Below are 7409 nucleotides of genomic sequence, written 5' to 3'. Positions count from 1 at the left end.
TCTTCCCCAAACCTATAACTGCAGTTCAACCAATATAGGGACATTATAAAAAATACATGGCCTGTATTTCTTAAAACTATCAAGGTTATCAAAACCAAGAAAACCCTGAGAAACAGAAATAGTCACACAAAGAGGAGCTTAATGAGACATAATGGTATGTATCCTGGATAGGATGCTGCTGCTGCTGCTAAGTCACTTCAGTCATGTCCGACTCTGTGCGACCCAGACAACAGCCCACCAGGCTCCCCCATCCCTGGGATTCTCCAGGCAAGAACACTGGAGTGGGTTGCCATTTCCTTCTCCAATGCATGAAAGTGAAAAGTGAAAGTGAAGTCTCTCAGTCGTGTCCAACCCTCAGCGACCCCATAGACTGCAGCCTACCAGGCTCCTCCGTCCTTGGGATTTTCCAGGCAAGAGTACTGGAGTGGGGTGCCATTGCCTTCTCCCCTGGATAGGATACTGGAATTGAAAAAGGACCTCATCTAAATACCAAAGAGAAATGAATAAAGCATGGGCTTTAGTTAATAATAATGTATCACTATCATAAACTCACCAAACATTCTTGCTACATTAATAAATAGGATGTTGATGAGAACATTCGGCTTATTCTTGAATAAAAGAGTGAAAATTACCAGGTTTTAGAGAATGGTGTGAAACAGTGGCTTTCCCACTTGGGTCTCATGTAGCAATAAAACTCAGCCCCATATGCAACCCAAAAGAAAAAATGTGGTTAGTGGGGGCAGGGAAATGATTTAGCATTATGAACTTTACATGGAGTTGTACATTTGCTAACAACAATTTGCAAGTATCATACACTCTTACAATTATTATCATAAAATATAATAAATTTTAACACCCACATGAAGAGAAAGGCAATCTCAGAATGAGGAACTATTATTTAAATAAATTAATGTTTATTAATAATCAAGTTGGATTATGTTATTTATCTGGATAGTGGTTGCAGGATGTATATATATATTTAGATTTTATCAAGCTATGTACTTAAAATAGGATCAATTCTTATATGTAAGTTACAGGCCAATTAAAAAATGTTTTAAAGAAAGCAAATTTGTTTTAAAAGGAAAAATGTATGGTCTTTGACATATGATAAATCAAGGTCCATATTCTGGCTCTCTGTATTCTGTTTAATGACCTTGGGTAATCTCACCAATCTGAGTCTCACTTTTTTAATTTGTAAAATAGAAAAACTTCCTTTCTCATGCAGTACTTTTATGTGAAATGAGATAATATGTATTGAGCCCATTGCTGTGCACCTGGCAAATGCTTAGTATATTGACTTCCCTTTCCTCTCCACCCCAGTATACTGGCCTCAAAGTTCTTTACTGCCAGTTCTCAGGCCTATTTTTAGGGAAAGGATGACTGACTTACCTTGGTCCTAAAAGTTATCCAGCCTTCTCTGGGCCAGATTACCAACTGGGTATAGTAACAGATTACTATTCCTCAAATCTTTGGCAACTGGGAATATTCACACGTCTGTCCCTCCATTCATCCACCCATCGTCCATCTATCCGTCTATCCATCCATCGAATCAACATTTATTGAATTGCTACTATGTTCCAGGCACCATGATAGGTGCTGGGGAAACACTGATGAATAAAGCAGTCATAATTCCTGTCTGTTGGGAGTTTACAGTCTCATGAGGAAGAGAGGTAGTAAGCAAATAAATCCATAATTATTAATTATGATAAAAAGTGCTATAAAGAACAGGGCGCAGCAATGGACAGGTGAGAACTGGAGGTGGAAGAGCAGTCAGTCACTGGAAGATCAGAGGGAAAGCTTCTGCAGTATCCTATCATTGAAGTCTTATAACATCCCAAATAATTACAGAGTACACATAAAAGACATAATCACCACCAAAGTGAATCTTCTCACATATGAATGCTTGTTGTAACATCTATTCTGCTCCTCAGAAGAGTTGTTTGCATACTTCCTGTTTCTTAGAAGTTAGATACCAGGTAAGTAGCTTTTTGCTATAGTAATACAAACTCATTATTTTGTAAGCTGTTGTTACAGATTTAATTTATTCTGACTTTTCCTAATAAACTTTGTTGTACTTGCAGGGAACTAAAGAATGGATGATTGTAAATGTCTCTTAATAAAAATTTTTCCAGCTAATAAACAAGGAAAATAAAATATTTTTAAAAACTCATCTGTATAATAGAATGAGTCATGAAGATGGGACACAAAGGGGAATAAAAAATGAGAACAAGTAACCTACTACTTAGGATGCAGTGCAGTATACTGAGCAGGACGTTGGATTTGTCATCTGAGTTCAAATTGTGTCTGCAGTTCTAGCTGTATGACCTTAAGCCAGTCATTCAACTTCTCTGAGCCTGAGCTTCCTCACATGAGAACCAAGAATAATAACGGTGACCTCAAGGCAGGTGGTAAGAATTAAATGAAATGATATATACTTAGCATTTTGCATGAAGAAGTATTGCCATGCTTTATTTAGAACATTCCTGTCATTTCACTACAAAACTTAAATCCTGTGTACTTAGATAGTCTCGCCACAGAAATTTCAGCTTTTAAAAGCAGGTACATTCCTTTCTCTTAAATTTCTTTCTCAAACCTTGGCTGTTGGTTTGGAATTCTTAGTTCTGTGCTAAATCTTATTTCTTTAGGTGATAAATCATTCCTGATTTTCTTAATTCTCACCCAAAATGACCTCAGGCAATCCAGGGAATAAACATGACCAGGCCGGTTGGGGAGAAGTAAACACTAAGCTTGGGGTGACACCAGGACTCCTGGTGCTGCAACCTCTGGGGGCTCAGCCTGCCTTGCCATCTGGCCTTTGGGCTCTCCTATCCTCTCCATTGTTCATGGTTGCTCTGTTGTTGGGCTTCCTGTAATGTTTCAGTGAACGACCGGGGTGGGAGAGGAGAGAACAATAGTCAGATGATTTTGCTCTCTGGATAGTCCTCTCTCTCAGGGGTGGCCCAGACAGGTCTACAGTCTGCAGTTCTAGGCTGAGCCCTCACCTCACTTGGAAAAGTCACTCTCAGAGTCCATTCTCATTTTTAATAGGGAACAGTTCTAGCCTTGCTTATGGTAAATGCAGGGTTGTTGAAGCTCAGACAAAATATTGTGTGTGAAAACTCTCTATTCACTCTAAAATACTGTCTAGACTTCAGGTGCTATTAATACTAGTCTATCCTGTGCCACGTTCACATGCATGACTGGCTGGGAAGTTTCTTATACCTGCTCAGGACTGAGCTGCGAGAAGGGGATTTTTCTAGGTCAACCAGTAATGGAAAATGTCTCAAAGGTATTGCTTATTTTTACTTTGAAAGGGCAACCTTCTCAGACATAGGCTTTTAATAGTGAGAAGAACTCCAGGCTTGGGAGATTAAAAGATAATTTAAAACTACATAAAACTAGTCTATTGTGATGCATTGTGTAATTTATTTGGGCAAATATATAGGTGCTCTTGGCCAAAGTTAAACTGAGCAAGTCTCATTGAAGTGATGAGAACTGATCAAATCTTTGTTCTGCAATTTCCTGTTCTTAGCAAGTAGAGAAAAAAATACACCCTAGGTAAGAGACAGGAAGATATAAAGACAAATGAGTTTGTCTCTGCAGCTTCTCTCAAATACACCCTCAAAAACCTCATATTTTAAAAGATGCACCCCCAAATTAGGTTTGCAAGAAGTAGGTTATCATTGGTCGTTACATCTGCCTGTTTTTCAATTCCTCAACCTATTTTTCTCAAGGTAAGGTGTGCTGATGAATGCTTTTCTGTTGACTTCTCCTGTAAACAGAACTTTCCTCTGAGAAGTTAAATGTGGAAATATCCAGATCCAAGACCCTAAACTCAAACCTGGGCAAAGAGCATGAGACAGAAAAGCAATGGATTACTGCCCCCATATGTTTTTGCTAAATTATTTCGAGACACTACTTCAAAGGATCCTTAATCTAAGGTAGTATTTCAATTGTAGAAGATGCTTTTTCTAGTCAAAATTAATTTAAGCCCCTCTTAATCTGAGTTAGCATGAAATTGGGAGATCTGTAGAGCCTAACTTGTCTTCGTACTTCTCACTTTTGAAATCTAGCAAGAAAATGAGCAGAATAAAAATATTTTGTAATTTGCTTGCCAAATTTTAAAAGGCAGAACCATTCCAGGTCCTAGGAGCTCAAACAGAAAAGAATTATATTTTATATACCACATTAAATAATAAAGAAAAGTAACCTAACAGGAACCAGTTTCAAAATCCTTTCTGGGTAATTTGGTACATTTGAAATCTAGTGTGCTTTTCTTGCCTTTCTTAAGCACTCTATAAAACAAGATACTCTCAAATGTGTTAGAACATTTCTGTTTTGATTGGCTCGGAATGACTGGAGGTCCTTGAAATGACTTATAATGAACTAAGCACATGGCATTGTGTCATAAGTCATTCTCTTCAGAGCCTCTTGCTTGTTTTATAGAAATTACATAACTGGGAAGTAACACATGAAAATCTTATACTGTGCTGGTTGAAAGTTGGATCATGATTCCAAAACGTAAGTAAAAGTTTAGAAGGCCAAAAGTTATTTTCATCTTTCAAAATGGTAAACATTTAAATTTATTTGTGTAGTTACTTGTTTTCTATAGTAGATAAAGTAAAGGGTAAGTTTATTTTGCTTTTTATTTCCTTTAATTAATCTTGGTTCACTTATGGAATTTCAGAAAGGCTGATGTTGAAAGAGGTCAGGATGGAAGTTAACTAAGAAACCAGTTTTTGGTAGAATAGTCAGAGTTATTAATTGCAAGCATTAAGCATCTTTGGATGTTTGAAGTTGAAAAGGAATATTATTTAAAGCATACTGTGCAGCTCATAGAACAGAGATTCCAGCTGGAGAGTCAGTGTCAGGACAAGATAACCAGGAATAATAGCCAGATTCACATAAGTAGATTGTTCAGGTAAGGACACTGCTGCTGCCGAAATATAGGAGTCTACAGCAATATGTGCTGTTGACACAACAGTGGACTATCGAGGTGCATTAGAGCTACTGCCTCTAGGACTTTATCTCCTTGCCACTTCTGCTTCCATTATAAAGCTGTGTCTGGCCCCAGCCTCACTTTCTCCAGATTCTAAGGCTCAATGTGTTCAGGTAGTTTGATAGGACCTAAGGTAATTGCTTCTGATCTAGCCGCAAGGGAGGCTGGAAACATGAGTATGGGGCACTTTCACTTCTATAAACTCAGAAGGTGAGGAATTCTTAAAATGCTGGAGGGGTTGAGATACAAGGTGACAATAGAATGACAAGTGTCCCAAAGCTGAAAGAGCAAACTGGTCACTATGATTAGTACAGTTCTCCGTCTTTCCAGTTCTCAAACTTTCTACATTCAAAAATTACTAAAGATCTCAAAGAGTTTTTGCTGATATAGGTAATTTCTATCAATATTTATCGTATGTATGAATTAGGAGGAATTTTAAAAAGATGTATTACCTTAAAGTAACAATTACATATCAGTAAAACAATTATGTCAACATCAGTTTAGTCAGTTCAGTTCAGTCGCTCAGTCATGTCCAACTCTTTGTGACCCGATGAATCGCAGCACGCCAGGCCTCCCTGTCCATCACCAACTCCTGGAGTTCACTCAAACTCATGTCCATCGAGTCGGTGATGCCATCCAGCCATCTCATCCTCTGTCATCCCCTTGTCCTCCTGCCCCCAATCCCTCCCAGCATCAGGGTCTTTTTCAATGAGTCAACTCTTCGCGTGAGGTAGCCAAAGTACTGGAGTTTCAGCTTCAGTATCAGTCCTTCCAATGAATACCTAGGGCTGATCTCCTTTAAGACGGACTGGTTGGATCTCCTTGCAGTCCAAGGGACTCTCTAGAGTCTTCTCCAACACCACAGTTCAAAAGCATCAATTCTTCGGCACTCAGCTTTCTTCACAGTCCAACTCTCACATCCATTCACGACCACTGGAAAAACCATAGCCTTGATTAGATGGACCTTTGTTGGCAAGGTAATATCTCTGCTTTTCAATATACTATCTAGGTTGGTCATAACTTTCCTTCCAAGGAGTAAGCGTCTTTTAATTTCATGGCTGCAGTCACCATCTGCGGTGATTTTGGAGCCCCCCAAAATAAAGTCTGACACTGTTTCCACTGTTTCCCCATCTATTTGCCATGAAGTGATGGGACCAGATGCCATGATCTTAGTTTTCTGAATGTTGAGTTGTAAGCCAACTTTTTCACTCTCCTCTTTCACTTTCATCAAGAGGTTTTTTAGTTCTTCTTCACTTTCTGCCATAAGGGTGGTGTCATCTGCATATCTGAGGTGATTGATATTTCTCCCGACAATCTTGATTCCAGCTTGTGCTTCATCCAGCCCAGCATTTCTCATGATGTACTCTGCATATAAGTTAAATAAGCAGGGTGACAATATACCATCTTGATGTACTCCTTTTCCTATATTTTATGAAAAATAGCTTTACTACCCAAAACAAAGAACGTGAATAAGGATGGTACTATTTTACATGTTTGCAATTTGTCTGATTTCTAGCTTAATAGGAAGCAGTTGGATTCTCATAACTGCTTCTACATTAACCTTTTGTAGTATCACACATTCTGTAATCTCTGGAAAACTAAACCATACACTTGTGAAAGAATAAGAGTGAAAAGGGTAGATATCATCTTAATATTATTATGAAAATAGTTTTGATGTTGGAGATTCATTAAAAGGTACTGGGGTCTCCCTAACACAGTTTGAGAATTGTTAGATGAAAGATTTACTCTGTGATTGTAATTAGGTGATATATATTATATTGAAGCACACAATTCTCTGGATCCTGTTCTACATCTACATATATATTTTTATCCAAGACTTGGAAATTTTGCTTGAGGTTGGCAGGATAGAACCTGTATCAAATTATTATTATAATGATATTTTTAATAGACTGCAAAAATAATAGCAGGACTCTATTTTGGTTGTTCAGTGGGGTTTTGCAGGACTCTATTTTGGTTGTTCAGTGGGGTTTGGTCCTCTCCTTTGATCTCACAGGTTATTTCCAACTCTAATTTCTAACTCTATAGTTCCCTAAATTTGCATATTATAAGCAATGACAGATACATTTACTTTTTTTAAACAGCCTTGTTATTTTAGAACAGGTTTAGATTTACAGACAGTAAAGAATCCGCCTGCAATGCAGGAGACCCGAGTTTGATCCCTGGGTCCAGATGATCCCCTGGAGAAGGGAATGGCTACCCACTCCAGTATTCATGCCTGGAGAATTCCTTGGACAGAGGAACTGGCAGGCTATAGTCCATGCGGTTGCAAAGGGTGGGACATGACTGAGCGACTAACACTTAGATTTACATAATCATTGCAATAATAGTCCAGAGTGTACTGCACAACCAGTCTCCTATGATAGTGTCTTACACCTGTAAGGCACATTTT

The sequence above is a fragment of the Bos indicus genome, chromosome 2 (assembly GCF_029378745.1).
Source record: "Bos indicus isolate NIAB-ARS_2022 breed Sahiwal x Tharparkar chromosome 2, NIAB-ARS_B.indTharparkar_mat_pri_1.0, whole genome shotgun sequence".
NCBI lineage: Eukaryota > Metazoa > Chordata > Mammalia > Artiodactyla > Bovidae > Bos > Bos indicus.
The sequence above is the reverse complement of the archived record's forward strand: the minus strand, read 5'-3'. Positions refer to the sequence as shown.